General features: G+C 44.5%; 1 protein-coding gene across 4 annotated transcripts in view; it reads right to left on the minus strand.

Annotated features, from left to right (window-relative positions):
* The window catches only part of FRMD4B (FERM domain containing 4B), a 191,073-nt gene that overhangs the window by 133,113 nt on the left and 32,344 nt on the right, over nucleotides 1-25,616 (minus strand). Inside the window, exon 2 of one of the 4 annotated variants that reach the window (XM_043518623.1) lies at nucleotides 10,294-10,426. The exons of the other annotated variants lie outside the window; for them this stretch is intronic. The gene's annotated coding sequence lies outside the window, so the exon portion shown is untranslated. The remainder of the gene's footprint in view (nucleotides 1-10,293; nucleotides 10,427-25,616) is intronic. 4 annotated transcript variants of the gene reach the window in all.

Here is a 25,616-nt window from a genome sequence, read left to right on the forward strand (position 1 = left end):
ATTGGAAACTCTTTGGTAGTTGGAGCACCCAGGCCGGCGAGAGGGGGCAGGAGGAGGAGAGAGGTTTATGGTGGGGCACCAGAAAATGATGAAGCTTCCACTTCTTTAATTACAGAATCAAAGGATGGCTACAAAAATCATACATTATTGCTGCAAATGGGGTGTTCACACCATTTCCCAGCCTGACTGTGTCACGTGAAATGATTCCTTGCAGGCCAGACTGCAGCCAAGTCAAAATCCTCACAAGAGAGGAATTACAAATGTTCTGCCTTGTTTATTCCCAGAAATGGAATATAGCCATTGTACAACCTTGGCCTTTTCACATTGGGCTAGCCGCCCACATTTGGCTAGCTACCTGCATCAAATGGCTCTCCACTGTGTTCGGTCTGACACGCTGGGAATTACCCTTCTTTAGAAAGTACTGATAGGGAGGACAGGCAATCGTGAGCCCGGGAACTGATGGTAGAAGGAGGTATGGTTTACACCAAAGCTCTTTATGGAGCCATTCAATGTCTAAGGCCCAGCCCCATAACTCTTGCGTAGCAGTGTCGCCAACCCTCAGGATTGCAATCGTAGCCCCTGCTGCAGCATGTCCCAGGATCACAAGAAGCGCCAGACCCCATGCAATTGTCACCTGCCTTCCCCACTTCTCTGCCCTCTGGGGAAGAGCAGCCAGTCAGAGGTGTTACAGGAGGCAGACACCAGAGCTCTCCTCCAACCCCTCAGGATTCTGCAGAGGAAATTTTTGGAGGGGCAGGACAAGAAGATGCAGCTTCAGGGTGGAGGGGGGGGAAATCCGCTCCTTACTCCCCCCTCCCAAGGAAATGCCCCCCAAGCCTGGGAGATTGTGTTCATTCTCTCTCTCACACACTCACACTAACCGCCCCTGGAGCTGCTCTCTCCACCACCAGGCCTGGGAAGGAATGAAGAACTCCCACAGCTGCAGGAGAAGCAGAGGCCTGTTACGGGGGAAAGGGAGAGATGTGGGGCTGTGGGAAGCAGAACGGCTTTGGTGCACAGAACGGCTATGGGGCTGGGTAGGTGGAGTTGATGTGGAGGTGGGGGCAGAGGTGAGGGCTTGCGAGGAGGCACAAAATTAACTGATTTTGGAACTGGGGTACAGAGTTGATGTGGGGAGTAGGACACAAAATTAATTTATAGAAGTCTCGCTATAAATTGACAACACCAATTTTCACGTACCTATTGAGAGTAGGCAGTGGGAGCTCATAAATCAGAAAACAGCCCACATAACTCTCTCATTTTGTTTTTAAAGGTCTCATAATTTTGGGCCCAATCTCATGACTTTTCATCTTTTGGGGTTGGCAATACTGTTCTAGACTTCACTGTGGCTTTGTGCAATATCTTCATCAAATTCCAACCTGCAGAGTGGCATTGGGCCAACCTAAATACCTGCTTTCCTCCTCAGTTTCAATTGGAGAGGGTGGTACCCATCACTTCTGGTCCTCTGTGCAACATTACTGTGAGCTGTTAAACAGCTGCCACGTTTTTCTCCAGAGCTGGTTGCAATGCAGGGGTAGGTGCAGCAACTCTTGCACACCACCTTGCTAAGTGTGCAATGTGCTTTTGGGTCCCACTGGACAAATGGGTGTAGGCGTAAATATTTGATTTTCCAAGGGTAAACACCATCAACAAAATAAATCTAGCCATAGCATAGGATTCTGCTATTGAACTGGCTGGGTACTGCACATCGATCCAGACCAATGCACATGAGCATGAAGGCTTCTTATTCAATTTTCAGTCTCCCTCCCGGGTTTCTATGGCAAATGGGGTAGAATTAGTGCATAATCTAAATAGCGGGCAAAGCACAGCACTGAACCAGGAAGTGAAAGTGAGATAGTTAAATTCAGCATTGCGAGAGAGACAGAGTCACAAAAACAAAACAATAGCCCCAAAATACAGCACTCTCTTCTGACAGGGCTTTTAAAAAAAAAAGTGACAATAAACGCTGACTCACTCCTGTAATTATATCCTAGGTGTATTCATTCTCTCAGGATGACTAACTGGGGATGCTGAACTCTTCAAAATGAGGGAACTCAGAGCTACGTTCTGCCTTTGATGAGATGTTATGGCGCTGCACACGGCAGAGCTGGAGGATGCAAGGCCTTCGTTTTCTTCTTCCCTCGGAATCCCTGCCCAAGGTCAGACCCAATCCTGACCCCGGCATGCCACCACATAATGATCAAGGGACTACCTTAAAACACCTCTGTGCTTTCTCCCATGCTATCCCTTATACAAGGAGAAAACACACTGATAAAATCCAAACCGCCGCCAGCTTCTCTTCCTTCAAATCCCTCCGGAAGACTCACTTCCACCAGGGTGCCTGCAAAACACCATCATGGGATAGGAAGGTGACAACTGCATCTGTTGACCTTTCCCTCTTTCTCTCCCCTTCTCCCTTCATCTCCTCCTCCATCACCAACTAAAAGAAAACAAAATCCACATGACTAACAAAGCTGAACCAAGTCTTCACCAAATCCATTAGCTTGTATGTTGTATCCCCACTGTCTATCCTCCATCTGCAATTTCAGATTGCAAGCCCTTCCGGGCAGGGATTGTCTCTTGCTGTGTTTGTACAACACCCAGCACAATGGAGTCCCAATTCCAAATGTGCCCTTTGGAGGCTACCATTATATAATGGAGGCTACTTAACTATATACCCCACGAGAGGAGATAAGTTCATGACCCCGTTTCCCTTCCCAATGGCCAGCGAGATGGGTCTGTTCAAGGGGTAGGGAAGGGGGACAAAATATACCCTGGGAAAGGGTCTAGCAGCTGTTCCTGGGCCACTGTACTTGCCTTGTGCAGGCACCCTCTATGTCTACACTTATGGCAGAGCGCTCGATCCACCGGGGGTCGATTTATCGCGTCTAGTGAAGACGTGATAAATTGACTGCTGAGCACTCTCCTGTCAACTCCGGTACTCCACCAGAGCGAGAAGCGTAGGCGGAGATGACGGGGAAGCAGCAGCAGTCGACCTAGCGCAGTTTTCGTACGCTATTTTCGTAGCTGAAGTTGCGTAACTTAGACCAACTTAGCTCGCCCCCCTGGGTAGACCAAGCCCAAGCACCTCTGCTTGAATGTCGACTGTAACTTAAAGCCCTGCTCATCAGAGACGTTTTCACGTTTGAATGAAAGAGGTGCAAATATTGCTGTCATCCAATGCCCATTGAAGTCAATTTGAGTTTTTCCACTTACATCACTGGTGTTTATAACATGCCCATATAGGATTTTAAAAAATAAATTTTCTAAAAGATTTTTGCAATAGGAGGGACATACATTGGGGCAAACATAGCACTGTTGAAAAGGAAGAACAGATATAGGTTAATGGCATCGACTCTAGCAAGCTGCCAGTACCAAAAATATTCTGAGCGATACCAAACAATGCATTTTGTGAGTGCATTGTGTATGCAGTGGGCATGCATGATAAGATTGCAAGCAAGAGTGATTAAAAATGGTATTACCCATTCCTAGGGCAATTAATACTCCTTTCCGTTAGCACTTTGCTAACAGAAATGAACGAACATTTGACAATCTGGGTAACAAAAAGTCAATGATAATCTAGGATTCAGAAAGGTGGTGAATCAATAGGCTTTGTTTATTACAGCAGATTCACTTTGGCACAAAAACAGTGCTTTGATGTACAGCACGCATTTAAAAATCAAATCTCAGCGGTATGCAGGGAGCTTCACAATGCAAGAAAAAACAACTCCAGTAACACAAGGTATTTCAACCACATACTTTAGGGGGATCACGTTCATTTTGTAGGGCTTGGAAATAGTGAAGTATTTTTATGCCCATCTTATAGAGGGGCACATTAAAGACACAGAGAAGTTTATGGAGTTGCCAAGTCACAGAGCAAGTAAGTGGCATATCTGGGAATAGAATGTAAGAGTACTCTAAGCCTAAGTCTTAGAGTCTAAGATGTGACATCTGGGACCACTCTGTGACCAGTTCCCTGTCCCCTCAGGCCCCTCAATTTCCAGAAATCCCTGGCTAGGCCACATCCGATCATGGGTCCCTTTCTACATGGATATGAACAAGTGCAATTATAGTGCACATCTGAAACAGGTACATATTTTTTATTCAAAGGACGGCTCAAAGGAATCCTTTGTTAGCAAGAGCACTCATTCCAAAAATATTTAAAAAAAGAAAAATCAGTGCAGCAAGGGAAAGGACTGACCCTCGCAGTGTTTTTTTCCTTTTTTTAAAATCAGACGCGACCTCCAATGGGAAGAGTGACATTTGGAAGTGTCCAAAACACAAACAATGAGAAAGGAAGTTAGAAAGGGAAACTAGAGAGGGCGACGTCCTGACTGCCCCTGGCCATTGTGACAACATGAGCTGAGTCAGCCCCATAAAGGGGAGAGGAAAGAGAGCCCTCGCCCCTCTGAAACAGCATACAACAACGATCCAGGGGAGAGTGACAGAACAAGAACAAGTAGCAGGTGTCCTATGCACAGACCACAACCCGGATACAAGATTGTGCACACTAGGAGGGTGAGGGACAGTCTGCTCCCCCGAAGGCCAGGGAGTAACGCTGAAGAATGTCAGCGATTGGCCGTCCCATTTACCTCCGCCTGCTACCACCTGTCCTGCTGGGGGATAGGAGCTGATTTATTTTTAAGTCCTTGAGCCTCTGCTGCTGTCCCTTTGGACGCTACTCCATCCATCCTGCTGCCAAGCCGCACTGAGCCTGGCTTCCTGCAGCACTTTGAGGCCAGTTCTGCTCTCACTGAAGTCAAGGCAAGACTCCCATTGATTTGAAGACGGGAAGGATCAGACCTTTACTGTAAATCCCTGAACTGAGACAACGTGTGGGTGTGTAGCAGAGTTCTAGATCATCATAACAGCACCACAGCTGGTGTGGGCAGACTAACCACAGGAGGAGAAGCGCAGTGCCAGACACTCGAAATTCATTGACAGACAATCTCGCCGTTCTCTTTACAGGCTATAGAGGGGGGAAAGTGGCGCATGATTCATCAGGACTCAGGAAAGAGCAAGCAAAGCATATGGAAACCTGCAGGGACTGATGGAGCCAGTCTGGGGGAGAAGAGCACACGGCGTTGCTTAGCGCTAGGCTGGCATTTCAGACTTTCTTGTTGTAGACTCAAAAAGTAGCTGCCTTGTCAGAGGCAGGTAGAAGAGAAGAGAACGGAGATGAATCTAAACGTGAAATATTTTTCTGTTCAGGATCCCCATAGTTTCATCAGCTCCAACTCCAGCTCCACTGTGGGCCATTCTGTAATATTGCAACCTCCCCACGGCCTAGGCAGCTAGTCTAGAAACATTCAAGCGAGTGGCTTGTTATGAGTGTTACGATGGATACAAGTAAAAGCTCTGCATTTGCTAACAATCACCACACAGCAGTAACCACAGAGCCACACGTTTCTCTCCTCACACACAGAACGGAAAACACAGGTAACTGAATGCTCCACGTTGGCAAATAACTTTTTAAAAGGATGGAAGGGAGGGGGTTTGAAGAGCTTTTAAAAAGAAAATACTTTTATTTCTTTGTACCCAATGGGACGCAAAACAGATGTGTGGGCCGCCCGAGCTGCTATTCTAATTAATGTTTTGTTTTTAAGAGGTGTGATTTTCATTGGCCAAGTCTGCATAAGAACAACATGTTCACCCAATCCTCCTTGGAAAGAGCATTATGTGAGCTTGGCCAGCTCCGGGAAGCCATCTGGAGGAGGAAGAGGATGTCTGGGAACAAACTAAGTGCTTTTATTAGGTCTTCCATGTGTTCACAGGGTGGGACCTGGACACTATAAAACTACCTGCCACTCACTAATTAGCTGCCTGAATAGATTGTTAGATGTGGTCTTGCTGCTGCCTTGCTGCTGCTTGTCCTCATCTTAGGGGCTGCTAACGGGATCAAGACTGCTCTACCCTGCACAACCCATATTGATACATGTGAGGGGACTCCCAGTTACAGCTAGAGAGGAGATGGAAGACCACTGGCTTTTCATCGCCTTTGTTCATGGCCTCCTGTCCTGTTTTACCCTCTTGACGAGTCTTGCAATTGGCACAAAAGGAATACAGATGCAGGAAGAACAAAGTACAGTATGGGATATCAGTGGCTGTGACCCTCTTTCTGATCCTACGTAGTTCTTAGACTGCATTTTGGCAAGGGTCTGAGTACCCTTAAATGTCCACTGAAGTCTAGGGGATGTTAAGAGCACTCAGTACCTTCCAGAGGCAGCACCTTCAGAATAAGACTCCGAGCACAACCCATGAATGTAATTTAGGGTAGCACTGGAGGAATGGTAAGGGCATCATGTATTTTGGCATTCTTCTAGTAAATCATGGCTGGTACTACCTAAATCTCTGTGTATGTAGAGGGAGGGGAATTAGCTAAATATAATTCAATTTTAGCCTGGCCATTGGTATATCAAATGTAAAAAACAAAAACAAGACTGAGAACACAGCAGTCACTGGAATACAATTCATGTTTCTATACTGATAAATTATGCAGTAGTCTCACACCAGGTACAATCGTAGAAGAGCACCATCTGTTTCCCAGTATGGGAACTCACAGTGATGATAGAGGGGATTTACTTTCCTATTCCTTTCGGCATACTACAGAGCTGATGGCACCATGTCTGCCATCTGAGTAAGGAGTCTGTCGCCTGCCTACTGCACATTTGGGACATACCCTTGTGAAGTGTGGGTTACGGATTATTTATTCTCAGACATATGGGATGTGTGCATAATGCCACCCTAATGAATAGCTCTTGATGATGCTTCATACCATTGGAATATTGCAGAAGAGGCACATTTTCCAGCTGTTTACTCATCATACCAGAGCACATTTATATGAGCTATTTCATCTCTAAATAGTCCAAGGATTTCCATCAGTAGTTCATTAAGAAACTGTCTCAATTATAATCATAGGAGATAGACAAAAAACAACAACAACAACCACCACCACCCTGAAACAAGACAAAGTTTCCAGTGTCTAATTTTTTAAACTGAGATTTGGGTGGGACTTGTGTGAATTAAAGATTAAATCCAGCACAGGAGAAAACATTCATTAATTTTAGCTTTCAACTTTCATGTCTGCAGGATTCTGAAGGACCTCATCTCGTAACCAAGCTACCTAGGACATTGTGAGAAGAGATGGGGCTGAGATTGCTATACAGCACCTAGCTTCTCTCCTTTCAATATTGTTCAAGTGAACACCATAGGACTAGCCAGCTGGCAGGGAATCAGACTGGAGGCTACTGCATAAGTGAGCTGGGCCAGCAGATGGGCCTAGTCTCTTCTGCTGCAAGATGGGCTGAATGTGTTACTCTTCTTATTCCCACAGTGGAAGATGCTGGCTAGTAACTATGCTATTCATACAGCTCCCTCTGCTGGTCTCATGATAAAGTCTACTTCTAAGGTTTCAGAGTAGCAGCCGTGTTAGTCTGTATTCGCAAAAAAGAAAAGGAGTACTTGTGGCACCTTAGAGACTAAAATTTATTTGAGCATAAGCTTTCGTGAGCTACAGCTCACTTCATCGGATGCATCCGTAGCTCACGAAAGCTTATGCTCAAATAAATTTGTTAGTTTTTAAGGTGCCACAAGTACTCCTTTTCTTTTCTACTTCTGAGGGATTATGTGTAAAAGAAACCCCAAACCTTGGACCCATCCAAGTCCCCACTTCTCTGTCTGGAACTAAGATGGTGAATTGTTGCTGCTAAAGGAGAGAGAGAATAAAGGGAGTGTGTTACAAGTGTCCCGCTATGGTGATCTGCAGAAGTGAGTCTGCAACAGCCCCAGAGAGTGCACTCTGGCTCTTCAGCTCAAGCCTAAATAGCTCCTGCTTTTAGCTGTGGGGTTCCTGGTTCAGTACCTGGTGTCTCAGCTAAGACAGCGACCACCAGAGAAGCACTTCAATTAAAATTCAAGGTAATACCATTCCCAAATCTTATCTGGGCTCGACTCTCACTAATGCTAGGTTAGCTAACCACCTGAGATTGCATTTCATTTAGAGCTGCAAGCTGGCTACTTTCCACAAAGTCTTCTCTAATTCTGCCTTTGTATCTCTGCCTAATTCTAAATGTGCATCTTTTCCTTAGGCAGCCCCTTCAAATCCCACTGCTTCCACTCAGCCTTCAAGGGTACACCTCCAGTGTATTTCAAAACCTGTGGCAACAAGTCTCAGAGCCCAGGTGGACAGATTCAGGGGCTCACGCTAGGATACTAAAACAGCAGCTCAAATGTTCGGGCTCCGGTTCTGAAGCCCGGGCAGGAGGGTGGGTTTCAGAGCCTGAGCTCTAGCCCCAGCCTGAGACTGAACATTTATACTGCAGTTTTAGCACCAGAGCGCGAGTGCCTAGGCTCAGATACTTTCTGCTGAAGGTTTTAAACCACAGCGTAGACGTACCCAGGGTTAATCTGCTCCGGTGCCGTTTGCACCCATCCTCACGCCTGATTTTAGAGTCAATTCTACACTCAGCTATCCTAGCATACAGGAGAGAGGTGGACAGATGATTCAGCGGGTAGGGTACTAACCTGGAACGTGGGAGACCTGGCTTCAATTTACTGGTTCCACTACAGATTTCCTGTGTGACCCTGGACAAGTTGCTTGGGATTACACTGTCAAGGGCATTAGGCACCTTTAGATTGAAAAGTGGGTTCTCTGAGGAAAGACCTCAGAATTCAGCGTATCTTATCTTTTGCACAAGACTTCAGTTCCTTGTTGAACAGGGGTCATCTCACATGGAAACAAAGGAGAATCTGCATAGCAGATATTATTTGGTACAGATGTATGTGACCCTTTGTGGAAACAACTGTCTGACTTTATCTTCACAGAGTGATGTCTTGTGTCCACACATGGGGTGTACGGTCACTGCACTCCTGGCCTCCACTTTGTCTTGCCTCTCAATGTCTGCAGCAACTTCTGAAGTTTTAAAGATTTTCTTCACTTGGGGAGGAAAACTATCCAGGCTGGAAGCTTGGAAGAGGAGACAATGGGAGAGACAGTCTTCCCCCCAGTGCAGCCTCCCTTCATCACTCACATGACCTGAAGGGTCCAGAAAGCTGCCCTAAGTGAGCAATTGCAGGGCTCCCCTTTAAGTAGGGAAATTCCTGGAGCATGAGAAGTGGAAAAGCACCTTATACTTCAGTGACCTGAAGGCAGCAGGACAGCCGCCAGGGGACTTTTGCAACCGGAATAGATGAAAGCTACGTCTAATTTATGCTGATTTTTCTCTTCTGGCTCTTTTATTTGCCTTTTAGATATGGATACGTCTTCCTCTTTCAGCTATGGAGCTAGGTCCAAAGTCAGTAGGCTGCAGTCCCCCCCAAACGACACCCACTTTCCCTACCTAAATACTCTACCCTCATCCGATATCATGGCTGCGTTCCAATAATGAACGCAATATACCTACCTGGAGAGAACACAGAATAACTAAGAAAAACAGCATCACTTTGTAGTAAATTACTAACTACAGTCTCCTGTCTTCATACAGGAGGAAAGAGAATTTCCAGCATTTATGAGCACATTTTGTGCAGGCTCTCTTTTGACCTGTGAGAATAATTTTCTATGTTTTGTTCTGCAACTTTAAAATCTACATTAATTCCTGTGTGTGCTTGGGGGGCGGCAGAGTGAATTGATGCTCTTTGTTGCATATCTGATTTAATGCACATAAGCCCTGAACAAGATAACAGATCGCTAGGATTTCAACGCTACGTAACTGTACTGAAGGAGAGGCTGGTCTCAATACAAAAACTCAATATATTTTTTGCATCACAGAACACAGAAAGCAGCCACTGGCCCTGTTCCTGGCCTCACTGAGAGCAACACCAAAACTTGATTTCACTGGGAATACAGTGCGATTTTCTGCAAACTTAAAGACTCACTAGGTCGATTTTCCACATTTCCCCCCGCGATAAGAATTAATCCACAATCCTCTGAGTGCACAGAGAAGCATATCACACATGCCACTTTACACGGCAAGAAATCACACCAACCCTTGTTGTGGATAGCATCATTACACCCGTTTGTGCTTTGCTGCATTTCACCGACAGTTGCCTTATTACGACAAGCATTACTGGAATCCAGGGAAAGTGGTCATCCACTTCACCATGAGCTCCTAGAAGAATCCTGTATCACTGACTCGCCCAAATGATGGACTAATACGAAATGCCTGGCTTAGACTATCAGATTTTCAGAACTTCTCCTGTATCTCTAGCTTAATAACCTTATTTTTCATTGGTGATCACATCACTGACATGATACCACAGGCCTTTACAAGGTGAAGGTTTTGTATTGGTTCCTACCTTTAGCTCGGGCACAGCCTTCCGTCTCTATTTAATCCTCTCTAATATCCTTCAGTTTTCCATTACTATGCACTGATTTCATCCTTAAGTCTTTCATGCCTTCTTCTGCTCTAGCCAGATCCTTCATGAAGCCCTACAGCAAAGACGACAAAATTTCAATTTTCTTCAGGGGAAAAGAAACCTCATCCATCCTCCCAATGTGCTGTTTTCAGTTCATTCCTGAAACTCTCCAGAACAACCCTCCCCATCTGAGACTGGCAATAACCGGTTATGTATTACAGATTAGAGTAGATAAAACAACAAGTGTTACTGCTAAGGTATTTCTACACAAATGAAACAGTGTCATTGTTCCCTGTTAACATCCCTGAGTGGTCTACAGTCCAGCATTTTCTACGGCTGTATGTTTCAGTTCATTGGAGATGCAAAGCCAGATTTGCTTCATGTCTTTTAACTTCATCTATGCACAGTTCTTTACTCCATTAGATTAATGCATGAAGTGGAACAGAAATGTACAAGTTAGCTAATTACTGAAGTCAAATCTAAGCAGATCCCTTAAAGAAACATGTCCTGCCTAAATTTAGTAATACTGGTTATGAAAACAGAAGCAGGATGGGTAAAGAGGCACTTGACAAGCAGTTCCTTAAACCAGGACACTACCCAATTTCTAGCCTACTGTTCTTCAAAAGGCCGACAGCACCAACGGACACTTGAAACCCCCACCCGTGCATCAGACTTTCCAAGTTGCCACTCTCCATAATGCCACTACATCGTTCGTGTCCCCTTCCCACATTCAAGTATCTCTACCTCAGGTTTTTGTAATGCTTGTTTTCCATTACAATCAAAAGCTACTCTAACAGTAGCAACAGCAAGTTTCCTAGTAAGGTATCTTAGCATCTCTGGCTCTTCTCCAGTTACAGAAATCTCTGCTTGGGGTAGGGTTTTTTTGGCCTGGAGCTGTCATGACTCTTACATGTTAAGCTCTCAGGCCAGGTCTATTCTAGAGACAAGAACATCTGGCCCACCAAAAATAGACTACAGCCATAAACCCACAAAAGACTTATTTACGTGAAATCCCATTGAGTTCAAGTTACTGGATCCAAGCCTTTAGCTCAAGCAGTCACATCTCATTCTTCAATGACTTCCCTGGGGCTCCATGTGGGCAAAAGTGTCTATGATGGCAAATCACTTTGCAGGAGGAGAACTTTACAGGGCAAAGCTGTCCTCTATCACTAAACCACACTATGGCAGATCTTGGAGCAGAATATCAGACTCAAGATCCACCCCTGCTACTCCTAGAGTATTTTACTTTTAAAAACTGAACCTACAATTCCCCTGTCAAAATCTCAGAGGAGTATTTTACCCTTAGCAGGAGGGTGTGAGGTTAAATCAATGGAGCGTTTTGCCATCTCCTTTAATGAGAGCAGTACAAGGTGCTAGAATAAATTCCAGATGTTTCAATGAACAAATTGATTCAACGGAGACTTTCAAGTTTCTTCACTATAAATGAAATTTTGCTATAACAGAGTTTATTGTAAGAAAGTTACACTGTCCTTTGAGAAGACTATGTAGTATTAATTATAACAGTTTAAAAAATGGATTGAAGTACACCTATTGGTCAAAATGTTTTAAGAGAGTGTAATCTAAGACCACTACATTCTCATTTCCTTTTCTCCATGTTATTTTATTTAAGGCAGGCATCTGTACACTAGAGGGCAGACTGTACAAAAAGCAGGTTTCAGAGTAGCAGCCGTGTTAGTCTGTATTCGCAAAAAGAAAAGGAGGACTTGTGGCACCTTAGAGACTAACACATTTATTTGAGCATAAGCTTTCGTGAGCTACAGCTCACTTCATCGGATGCATTTGGTGGAAAAAAAAACACCAATGAAACATCCGATGAAGTGAGCTGTAGCTCACGAAAGCTTATGCTCTAATAAATGTGTTAGTCTCTAAGGTGCCACAAGTACTCCTTTTCTTTTTGCAGTACTAGATGCACTAAGTCCTCTATTCTGCAATTGGATTCACGTGGACAGATCACTAAACCGATGCAGAGCCTCACTGAAGGCAAATCAGGCTCAGTGTGCCCTCAGTGGTTTGCTTACACTGCTGTCTGATTTCAGGATTGGGGTCTAAACTGATTTTGTAAAGAAGGACATGGCCATGGAAATACAAAAGAAAATATAGGGCATTCAAGATATTCTTCCCTTGAATAGATCACAAATCTTCTTAAGTCTAAAAATTCTTCATTTTAGTTTGACCCCAAGGGTAATTTACCACCCTTGCTGTTTTCAAAATATTTCCCTCAAGTTTAAAGTCTGATTCACTTCTATACACTCATATCATTAAAAAGATAATCTACTAACCATGTGAAACTTATCAGGATTCTCATCTTCATTCCTCAGTCATTTTAACTGTTAACATGCATCACAATTATTTTTTCCAGCTTTTTATTGTTAAAAAGTGCTGGCACACTGACTGTAACGCACTTACACTAAACTGATATTTATAATAAATTGATATTTACAATGTTGGTAAACTTAGTTTTACTTCACAAATAAATATTTGAACTCTGTGCCCCTTAAATCGCAGAAAGAAGCAGATTGAATATCACATTCTACCCTGTTACAAGGTTAGCCTCAAGCAATTAAACTACATTAAAGAACTCATCAAGCATAGTATTACATGAGGTCACTGATTTTGAGACCCTGCAGATTCTCATATGCATGGGAGAATGAAAAATTTTCAGCCACAATTCAGGATTTCCTATTATTTTAGCTCTACTTGCTTATGGATTTTCACTCATAAAAATATACTGGAAAAAGAAAGCCATTTTGAACTAAATAAAGATCATTTCACTTAACAGTCAGAATACAGACAGCATAATTTTGGAGCTTAATTTTTGACTCCAGTCATTGGGGTTGCAATTAGCCTGTACAGAATTTTAAACGTGTATTGAGTTTTAAAAGAATACCACAAAAATAAGCAAGCAATGAGCACTGCTGGTCATGGATAAAAGCTGGACAAGGAGAAAGGGTACTACTAGAAACAACAACAGTGGAATGTTACAAGGATAAAGTCCAATCCTTCTCCCGCCAAAATCAATAGCAAAATTCTCACTGAAATAGGCGAGAGAAGAAATACTAGTCACAGATAGTGATTACCAAAGCATTTCTATAATAATCTGTTGGGCTGGATTCATTCCTAGTCAGTCCAACTTTATCTTTCTGCATCTCCATTGATTTCAGTGAAATTACAGCAGGGTAAAACTGGACTAATGCAGCGATAGGGCCTTACTTCCGGCCATCCACAATTTCCCTAAAGTTTCACCTATGGGAGATGGGGCTTTCCAGGCCTCCCCTCCGCTTGAAGGTGAACTGTTCCGGGATGTCTGAGCAAAACCTCTTCAAGCCATTTTAAAATACAAGAGTGAGATACAATTTTCCCTTTATTAAAAAAAAAAAAAAACCAAAAAACCCAAAAAACAAAAAACTCATTTTCTTGGATGAACTCTGTACATCTTAATATCCAAAGACCTCTAGTAGGGTACAGAAAAAACTAGCATGCTATACATTGCATAATAATTAATTACAAGATAATTCATTAGTGCAAGATTCACAAATGTTCCAGGTTCTTAAATCTACCCCATGGGAAGAATTCCCTTATTCTCACCAGAAGAGCAAAGAAGGTGAAGAAATTTCTAAATAGACCTGCTAGCTGGGCTGTTATTTTTAGCCAGTTTTCCATTTCTATCTCATATTCATTTAATTACAAGAGTAGACAATACAATATACTGTTCCATGTTGTAGTAAAGGGCTAGATCCAAAGCTGGTGTAAATTTGCATAGCCCCATTGAAGTCAATGAGGATCTGATCAAATGACCAAATACAATTTCTGAAAGTTTGTTTGGTTTTTTAAAATATATATTGTGACAAAGTTCCTCCTCTGCCTTGGTGGGTTTTGCGCTTATTGGTGGATTTGCTCGCCTTGGAGCTTCACAGCAGCCCTCAGTTTGGCCGTTTTTGTGAACCCACAGCCTAGGTCAGCTCCTCCTGTGTCTGATCAGGAGTTGGAAGGTTTGGGGGAACCCGGGCCCGCCCTCTACTCCGGGTTCCAGCCCAGAGCCCTGTGGAATGCAGCTGTCTAGAGAGCCTCCTGGAACAGCTGTGTGACAGCTACAACTCCCTGCGCTACTTCCCCATGGCCTCCTCCCAACACCTTCTTTATCCTCACCATAGGACCTTCCTCCTGGGGTCTATAATGCTTGTACTCCTCAGTCCTCTAACAGTACATGTTCTCACTCTCAGCTCCTCACTGCGAATCACAAACCGAAGTGAGCTCCTTTTTAAACCCAGGTGCCCTGATTAGCCTGCCTTAATTGATTCTAGCAGCTTCTTGATTGGCTGCAGATGTTCTAATCAGCCTGTCTGTCTTAATTGTTTCCAGAAGGTTCCTGATTGTTCTGGAACCTTCCCTGTTATCTTACCCAGGGAAAAGGGACCTACTTAACCAGGGCTTAATATATCTGCCTTCTATCACTCCCTGTAGCCATCTGGCCTGACCCTGTCACAATATATATGATAGGATTTGGTCGTTAGCCTGCCGGACACATTAACTTAGCAAGAGAAAACTATTCCTACTGAGCTATAACCATATTGTCTCCATAGAACAGTGTTATACACTTGCCAAATGGTGTTTTGCTAACCAGGCACACCACAGATGTACAGTAATACACTAGTAGTGAAGTCAAAGAAAAAGCTCTTGTTCTGTCATATGTGGACATATGAGGTATAGAAATTGCATGTCTAACAGAAGTGGAAAAAATTGTTTTGTATAGAGATTGTCATTGCTCAAAATGATTGCCTTGGGTCTGCTGTGTCATGTAAGACTATTAGCATACAACAGTAGTCACAAAGGGGTTGTTCCTGCTAACTAACTCTTTCTCATGTGCATAATCCTTCTTCACATAAGCAGTCCCATTAAATTCAGTGGGACTATCTGAGTGACAACTAATCACACAAGTAAGTTTTCAAGATCAGCACTTAAAAGCTGAAGTCTGCCCTCAGTTATAACCTCTGCAACCTCAATAAGGAGTGCTGGTGTACAGATGCAGACATATACTTACATACACAGAGAGAAACTCTGACAGAGTTAGATTAACCAAAACTTTCCAAAACCAAAACAAAAACATGACTTTGCATGCACACAAACAAAGTGAAGTATTTCTTCACACAACACACAGTCAACCTATGGAACTCTGCTATGAAGGGCAAGACTATAAGAGGGTTCAAAAAAGAACTAGATCAATTCATGGAGGATAGGTCCATCAATGGCTATTAGCCAAGATACGCAAGAGACACCATCCCTGCCTGTTTGCCAGAAGCTGGGAATGGGCAACAGGAAATGGATCACTTGATGAACCTGTCCTGTTCATTCGCTCTGGGGCACCTGGCATTAGCCACTGTTGGAAGACAGGATACTGGGCTAGATGGACCTTTGGTCTGACCTGTGCCCATTCTTATGTTATGTTGACTACATGGCTCTTGTTATCAGCCCCGTAATAGGATACAGAGCACTGCTCCTCTATATCAACAGTGCAAAGCGTGTCCCGGACAGCAGCTACCTCATGTATTACTATCAGAGGACAGTTCAGTGGTGATAAAGAAATGTCTTGGTCTGAGTTCAGGTCCCTAGTACACAGACACGGAAGTCAGGGCACTGGTACTAACAGACACATGCTGTATCCTCTCAGAAGGGCCAAGGTTTGAACGGACGCAGACCCAACTCCTCCCCAGCACAAGATACTCCAGGACAAAATACCCAATTCCATACCACTGATGACAACAGGAGTTTTGTGATCAACTTCGGTGGGGGGGTAGGATCAAGCCCAAACCGATGATTTCAGTCTCCGAGGCTATAAATCTGGCACTAAATTAACCTAATAAAATAGAAAGATTTGGGACACTAACTTATCTGCTAGCTCCAAGTTTCACTTCTAGCTTCTTAAAACAATACTGAACTCCCTCCATGGGCTCTCCTCAGGCAGTTTCAGCGAGATGACTCCAATTTTCCAGCTCAATGGAAGATAATTTGCGCTCAAAACAGCTGGCATTGGAGGGGATGCTTCAGGTTTTGTAGCCCCACTTGATCTTCTTGTGCATAGACTCGCCAACTTCAGTGCATAGTCTATTAAGGCTAAACCATATAGGCCAGGGCTGATCACCAGGTGGTAGGTGCTTGACTGGTGGGAGCCGGAAAGCACAGGCTATAGGGTCATTCTCTATTTTTGCTTTCCACCCAAACTGACATGGATTCGGTTGTGGCAGTGTGGGGGGTTTAATGGTGGAAAGAAAACTTTGTTGTGACTTCAGTCAACTCAGCATTGGTGTTAGATCATATAGCGGAGGTCTTGCATCTGTGCATTGTTTGACTCTACTACCAACTTTCCACTGTACATCGGGAAGAGCAACACCTGCGAAGGTCCAAAGGCTGTTGACATAGGTAGGCTTAAGGCGTTCTGTAATATAGCAGCAGGAGGTCTTTAGTAGAGAGTCTGGCATGTAAGGGGATCGTGTCCCCACTGTACAAGTGTATCCAGCAGAGGAGCCTCAAAGTGCTGGTGCTCATTGAGTGAAAGAGTTTGCGCACCCCACTTTGATATAGCCAACTTGCCAAGAATGTTGTTTTGTCTGCTAACCTTGGCTTTAGTTTTCTCGAAGTGGGCTCTAAAGGCGCACGATGAGTTGATGCTGCCTTTGTTACCCCTCCCATTTGCAGGGGTCACAGAGCACAGTCACCGCCCTGGAGTCAGCGACAATATGGCTTCAAAGCTAGCCACAGAGCCGGGCATGCAGCGATCTCTGAGGAGGCGGCACTGCACAAGGAGAGATGCCCTCTGTGCATTTCACCAGAGATGCCTGGCTCCCCTCTTTTTTCTAGGGCACAGCCACGGTCCTGCCACATAATGGGAGGAATACAGCCCAGCAGTGGCCCTCTCTTTGCACCATGAGGCTTTTCAATGGCCTGGTTCTCTTCCAGTGTCTTTTCATGTGGGAAGGAAACATGGGGTCCAGTCTATTTAACCAGGCACCCAGTTTTTCTCATTCATTTCAGTTAGTTTATTGCTCTGTAACGTTCAACCTGCTGTTTTTCTCTCTCTCGTGTGCTATCACGGGGCTCGGTGTCCTATCACGGCAGTTACAACTGAGCCATGGCACTTTGGTCATGAACAAATTAAGCAAAACGAATACACAATAGCGTTCAGCCTTGCTGATAGCATATTGGTTAGGGTTGCCAATTTAGTAATATATAAAAACTGGATACTCCAGCAGGAGTGCTGGAACCTCCCCTGCCCTGCCCTTCCTCCTGCAGCCCTGCCCCGCCTTATCCCCCTGGCCACACCCCTGCCCCATCCCTTCTCCCAGGCCTCACCACTGCCGTGCATCTTCCCCTGAGGCCCCACCCCTGCCTTCTGAGGTCCCACCCCCCATTCACTCCTCTTCCCAACCCACCCAGGGAGGGAGGGGAAGAGCAGCGAGTCATAGGGGAAGGACTTATCTGCAGAGCAGGGGCTGGGAGCTGCAGCTGCACAATGCAGGCAGGAAGCGACCCCAACTGAGTAGGGGCTGGCACGGGTGGCGACTCGGTGCCTCACTGCCTCCGGTAACCAGACTTCGGGTGACCAGTCAATAGATCTGACCTGATACTGTTAGGCCCCTTTTTCGACCGGACTTTCCAGTCAAAAATCAGCCACATGGCCACCCAACTTGATGCAGGAATTACTGAGTAAAATGCTATGGCCTGTGTTACTCACAGGAGGTCAGACTAGATTACCATGATGGTCCCTTCTGGTCTTGACATGTATAATCTTGCAACGAGCTCTGTGTTGGTGCAGGGGTCTGCCTGGGGATCCAGGCCTAATGGTCTGCAAGGGGGTAACAGTGAAAATTATTTTACAGAGTGCTGAGAGACTAAACAATATCTTCTATTGGATCAACTTCTGTTGGTGGAAGGGAGAAACTCTCAAGCTACACAGAGCTCTTCTTCAGGTCTAGGAAGGCAGTTAGTGTCAGAGTCCCCTCAAATGCACACAGAAACAAAGATTTTAAAAATAGCCTCAGCATTTCCCCACTCCTCTCTAGAACCTCTTCCAGGCGTATGAACCTTCTCACTTAGAACAACAGTAAGCAAAGTAATTTCAGGCAGAAGCGTGATATTCAGGTTGAGTGTCCACTTAATGTAAACATTAATATTAGACCCTTGAAAGATCTGCTCATTCTTCCCTCAAGCAAACAGTTGCAGTTTCACTTCTCCATGTCACCCCAGCCAAATTCAGCCGTGATGCAATTCCATGGACTCTGGTGGAGTTACATAAGGAATTAATTTGGCACAGTGAATTGAAAAGTTGGCGACCCACTACCCTTGTGATAGGCTGCAGGACACTACTGGTGCGCAAAGGATTAACCTCAGCTCGGCTTCCCCCTCTTCTTGGACTGGGGCTCAGGCAGAAATGCTACAAGAATGATTCCTCAGGAGACAGAAGTAAGGAGAACAGCTTCCGGGAGGTTCGACTCACAAGCCAAGCAGCTGGGTTGAACCCCAGCCGGTGGAGACTTTTCCGTTTGCTTTTGGATTCTGCTAAATCATTTTGGTTTTGAGTAATAGTCACTCACCCGGAAAGAAGAGACCTTGATGATGAAAACTGCTGAGTCATTTCACCAGCTTACAAGCCCCTTGACTTCAAATAAGTTCTTTCATTTGGAATCCAGCTCAAAAGCAGCCTCCTGGTTTTTAAAACCCTTTAATGGCTTGTTCTAGCCAACATCGAACACACCTGGCCACTCACTCTCTCCCTCCTGGTTTGGTGTGATGCGATATCCCTGATTGGGTCCTGGCAGCAGGGATCAAACCTGAGACATCTGGATCGAAGTATGAGCATCTACTGCCTGTGGTGGGAGAGCCAGTCATCAGTCAGCCCTAGAACAGAGTCAACCTCTCAATGTGGCCCAACTACCACTAGATGGGGGACAGATCACCACCCTGAATGATCGTGGATTATACTGGTGCCGTTAGCTTCTGATCTGTTACACGGTCTTGCTAGGTGTGTACTTGGGGCAGCTTGCACTTTCTGCCATCACTGTACTGTGGCTACACTACTTTTAGCACATGAGCTTGAGAAGAGCTAGCAAGGTGGGAAGGTCCCAGAGCCCAGGCTCCAGCCTGAACGTCTACACTGCAATTAAACAGCCCCTTAGCCCAAGCCCCAAAAGCCCAAGTCATTGGCATGGGCCAATGGTGGGTTTTTAATTACAGCATAGACATACTGTGAGAATTCCACCTTAAATAGCCAATATACCCCCTTACATCTCCTACCTGAAGGATCTGGTACTGGCCACTGTCAGAAACAGATAAACAGAAGGACCGCTGGTTTGATCCAGTCTGGCAATCCCAGTATTCTGAAATCTGCCCAACAACACTGTACATGCTTAAATATACTGAGCCGAATTCCAATCCCAGTTACACTGGCACAAATGAAAGTAACTCCACCACTTACACCAGAATAGCACAGATCAGAATTTGGGCTCTTTGGATACATTCCAACTAAATTCTTGCTGAAATCAATAGGAGCTGTGTATGCATCCAAGAGATACTCCTTTTAAAAACAGTTGATTTTTTTTTCCCCAAAATAAGTCATATTTGACAACTTCATAACCCACTTACCAGATACATCTTGGGCTATTCATTTAAACATTGGTATTACAGAGCATCATCTCATGATATGTTTCAAAAGCAACTGCTCTTGGTATCCAAGCGTTCAGAAACCACATCATTTAAAGTGATTTGAAGACCACCCACTTGCTATTCCTCTTGAAGCAGATTCATATTTGAGCTAAGTCTCAAAGGCAGATATCATCCCTTGTATGAATAGGAATGAGTTTATCCTCTGGATAAATGCGAATGCATTTTGGAAACAAAGTTTATGTGCCAAGCTAAACTAGAAAGAAATCCTGGTTACAAAATAATATAATAAAAATACTTAGGTAGTTTGTTTTTCATAAACAGATCTCAACGAGCTTTACAAAAAGAGGTAAGTATCATTAACTGAGGCATAAAGAGGTGAAGTGTCTTGCCCATATTCTCCCAGCAGGCCAATGTCTGAGCTGGGATTATAATCTAGGTTTCCCCGCTAGGCCATGCTGTTTCCCAACAAGTAGAACAGTTTGCTATTCAAAAGAATGGATTTCATTTTATTTTCTGCAGTAATCTGGTATTCAGTGCTCATTTTGTTATTCTCATTGCATACTAATTGCACCAAAATATTTTAGAAAATAATTTTCCTCTAGTTCATTTAATAAATTTCTGCATAATTATTGGATTTTACCTTTCAGATGATTAGAATGGAGCCATGCTTCAGCTGTAACAGCTCATAATTTCCACAAACATTTGGAAACAAAAAGGATCTGAGGGGACAAAGCAACCACATACATTCGCATGACCCGGCTCATTTGACTTCAGAACTCCTCTTTCTAAGCATATAAATTATTCTACTCTAGTTTCAGTGATTTGACTTAAAATTTTATCTGTCTGCTTCTAGAGAGCTCATTAGTGACAGACATCAGAATAATTTATACTATACTTGGACTTGCTAAAAAAGGAGAAAACGAATTGTTAAACAAAATTATATTCACTTAGGATCTAATCCTATGCCATTGAGATCAATGGGATCTTTGCCATCAAATTAAATGACAGCATGATACGGCCCTTACCTGGCATGACAATTTGGCAGATTAATGCTGCATCCTGCCAGACCCTCTGTTTTTCCAAGCAGACCTACTTCTTGTACCATTATTTAGCTCCACTCTGTGGGCACAGCTCCAAAATTCAAACCCCTTTGGCATTTGTTCTCAAGATACAAACATCAAAGGTCCTGCTGACCTTAAAGCTGAAATATCTGCTGAAGCTACAAGTCACCGGCCTAGCAGCTCAGCACTCAGATACCAGCAGGGAGAACATGATAAAAATACCTGCCTGTCTTGTTTATCTGTCCAGTCTATAAGGGATCAGTTCTGCAATCCCATCTAGGCCAATGGAGAATACAAGAGTTTCCACGACGCTGAAAGTGCCACAGATCCATAGTTAGAAATGAAATTCTTTTCCTGCTAAAATGAGATAAGCTACGCTATGGGATGAAGGAGCGCCTCTATTTTCTGTTATTAAATCTAATTTTTACTCCACTTTATGAAGAGACTGCTAGCAAAGAACCAGCCCGCCTTCCTCCCTGCCAGATGCATCTTTATCACATGGAAGGGGATCGGGGAGGGAAGCTATTCATTTTTCAGAACCAGCTCTTTGTGTGTATTCATTCAACGGTTGGAGATCCAGATTTATAGCACCTGAGTGTTTAGTCTATGGGAACTAGATGTAAGATTTTGTTAGCACTTCACGACAAACTTTGTGCTGTATGCAACGTTCCATACCACAGGCACCAAGCTGAAATCTTTCATACAGTTGCACAGAATATTTTTCCAAACGAAAATTAAAAGACAAAAAATAATGAACTTGACAACACTTATTTTATGGATGGTTCAACAACATGATGGCACTTAGCACATTTAATTTTCAAAGCATTTTTTAAACTGCTTCTCACAACCCTCCTGAAAGGTAGATCAATAATTACCGCTGTTTTCCAGAAAGGTTAAGTGACTTGCCCAAGTCCATTCCAGCCATTATTGTCAGAGCAGGGTTTTCACCCCAGGAGTTCTTCCCACCTATGCTTGTGCTTACATTAAGCTGCCCCTCTCTTTTACGGATCATTAATATTCCACTTTTTTTCTGTTCATAGCCCCTTGCAAACAGAGTGCCAGATCCTCCTTTTATACTCTGGCCCCCTTCACATCAATTGGCAGAAAGGGCCTGGAGAGCTTCCAGGATTTCCCCAGCTGGCTAAGAGCAGGTGTAGCTGGCTCCTAAGCCACTACTTCTGCAGTCTCCATTGAAGGTGCTAGGGCAGGAAGGGTTGTGACTAAAGAGCAGCTGCAGCTGTTCTCAACTGGCACACTGCCCCTCTGGGCAAAAAACAGCCATGCATGCTTTACAGCAGCTCCTTTGGCTGCTCTAGCACACGAGAGCCAGTACAGAACTGACCCCCAAGATCAGGGAATCACCCAGCAGACAATTGGGTGCAACTGAGAATCTGGTCCAATCTAAAAATCTTTAAGTAGGGTAAATCCTGCCCTTACTGCTGCATGCAAGAGGCTCCTGCTGAGCACGGGGCGTGGTGGAATCTGGGCAGCCAGACTGGTGGTGCACACTCTGTACAGTAGCAGCGCTACCACAGGCAGTAGCAAGAGGGGTTAGCCACCCAGAGTACAAAACCGCCAGGACCTCAGAGGTACCGACTTAGGGCAGCTAGCCCAAACCGCTGCCCACGATACCCTGGCTACACTACTATTTTCAATGCCCTAGCTCAACGAGAGGTACTGTGAATAGGTCTTAAACTGGGAATCCCACCCCTAGTTCAAGTGTAGACATAGCCCCAGAGTCACAAGTCCTTCCCTTTCCAAGGCCACCACTCGATTCCCACTCAGGCCTGGCTAGCTCTGCAGACTGACCAAGCCATGGCTCCACCCACCCTCCATACTCTTCTCTAATTTGCTCACAGGGAAGAGCTTTGAGTGCATGTTCTCTTCCCCTGTGCCCGAACACAGCCATGCATGCGGGCAGAGAGACCTTAATGCCCTGTGTAGCCACATTCAAGCTAGTAACATGTACTCCTAAACCAGGAAAGGAAACTGCTACCCACTATCCTTAGGAATGACAGCATTCTTTGGTTAAGCAACTCCCTGGAAATGGAGGCGGTATTATCGCTTGTGGAAAGTAACTCCTGCACTCACCCAGTTGCTATCTGTACAACAATTTCCATGGGAGGTTTTTTCCTCGAGTGAATTAGAGCGACCAAGAGGGAGCGCTAAAGATCAGTGGAAAAAAAAAAAACACAAAGTGAGAGGATTGCTGCAGCACAGGATACATGGGGACTCCTTTTCTTTGACATGCTGACAGCCCTGTGACAGCAATACTGTAGCACCAGTAAATAAATAATCCAAGGAAATCGGTGCACTGCAAACTGCACAAGAAGCTGCTGCAGTCAAATCTATTCATTTCAGATGCATGGAGGATCATCTCCAAACACTGGAATGAAGTACAGATTTCAGCAGGGCAGCGTGTTAGTCTCTATCAGCAAAAACAACGAGGAGTTCTTATGGTACCTTAGAGACTAACATTTATTTGGGCATAAACTTTTGTGGGCTAAAAACCACTTCATCAGATGCATGGAGAGGAAAATATAGTAGCAGGTATATGTACACAGTACTTGAAAAGATGGGAGTTGCCTTACCAAGTGAGGGGTCAGTGCTAACAAGACAATTCGATTAACAGTATATCAAGGGAGGAAAAATCACTTTTGTAGTGGTAATGAGGCCAATGTAATCAGGGCCCATTTCAAACAGTTGACAAGAAGGTGTGAGTAACAGTAGGGGGAAATTAGTTTTTGTAATGACCCATCCGCTCCCAGTCTTTATTCAGGCCTAATTTGAGGGCATCAGGTTTGCAAATTAATTCCAGCTCTGCAGTTTGTGCATCTGATGAAGTGGGTTTTCGCCCATGAAACCTTATGCCAAATAAATTGGTTAGTCTCCAAGGTGTCACAAGGACTCCTCATTGTTTTTGGAATGAAGTAGTAACCAAAAGCTGGTAGAGATCCAGAGGGTGGGCCAATGAAGGGGATCACTGAGAATTCAGATACATGCATCATACTGTGGAAAATAAAGCCATCCGTTAAATCAGACACATTTTAGTTAAGATACTAAAGGAAAGAAAGAAAGTACACTGCCAAGTACACTCTACATAGCTATCCATAAATGGCCCCTCTTGCCTGGCATAAAAACCCATGTGATGCACTATGTAGCTTTACTGGTTGAAGAACTCTACACTATGCATTGACAGCTTTGCTTTTTCCCCCCCCTCAAACCCACTAGCCTCTCACCTGTAGCACATTCTGAATACAAGAAATATTCTACTGCACTATGGTTCATAAACTGTTCTGAAATTAAAGAGCATCTCAACTGCTTCACAAACACCAACTGATTATGCTTCACAATAGGCACGGCAAGGACGATCATCCCCATTTTACAGATGGGTAAATGGAGTCACAAAAAGATTATGGGGCTTGCCCAAGACCACGCAGCGAGTCAGTGGCTCTGCACTTTAGTCTCCTGACTCTCAGTGTGGGGCTCTAACCACTAGATAATGCTACCGAAACAACTAAAGGTGCAGTTTTAGCTGAGAGGACAAATATTGTGGGAAGACACATTATGTTCTGCTCATTCCAGACTTTGATTGATTTCAGAATCTGACCAAGCAGCGCAACATGGAGAGTTCTGAAGCATTCCTCATTATGGCATGCCTGTGCATGATCAGCATGAGCAGAGACAAAATATCAGGAGAGAAGCGCTTCGTGCGGCATTTCCAGCAGACACCGCAGTGCCAGAACCTTGCACAGCAGCCCACCCCTCAAGATTTCCAGCTCAAAAGATCAGTCTCAAGAGGCTCAGAGGAGCGTGGAATACGCATCCCATCGGTGGCCCCTGTTCCACAGAAGCACATGCCTAACCTTAAACATCTGAGACGTCCCGTTGGCTCAGTGGAACCACTCGTGATTAAAGTTAGACGTGCTTAAGCCCCTCGCTGAACTGGGATCTACGTGCGTGCAGGTGTTTAAACAAAAGCCCTGCCCTGATGGGTTCCTGCTGTGTCCGTGTGTTTGACAGAGAGGGGACTACTGAGGATTGGACAGACGGAGGGCGAATTCCCACAGCACTCCCATACTGGTTACGTTGCAGATGGCAGAAGTGGCCCCTAGGCACTACAAAGGGCAGGGTTTTATTTCTAATCCCTCACTGGCAGGACAGGGCAAATAGGGATGCATACCAGGAAGGGTGCCTGACAGCCCATACACTAGCAAACATTACATGCTCACTAGCCTGGAGAGGTCATATTGGTCTCCTTTTGTTTCACTTATGTTAGGCCTCCCTCCATAACTTTCCCTCTCCAGGCTTCCTCATCCGTCTTTCCCTTCCCTCTTAGCTGCTTACCCTAAGCACCATCTCATCCCCCACCCCCGCTCTGCCCAATGCATGCTCTCCCCTGAAACTGGATGTCTAAATGACTGTTATGCAATTCAGAACAGCTCTAAATTCCTCCATCAGCTCAGCGTTTGGACATAATTCCCTTTGGATCTGAAGTGTTTATACAGTATTACTTGCAAGATTTAA

This window comes from Dermochelys coriacea, chromosome 7, assembly GCF_009764565.3.
Source record: "Dermochelys coriacea isolate rDerCor1 chromosome 7, rDerCor1.pri.v4, whole genome shotgun sequence".
Classification (NCBI taxonomy): domain Eukaryota; kingdom Metazoa; phylum Chordata; order Testudines; family Dermochelyidae; genus Dermochelys; species Dermochelys coriacea.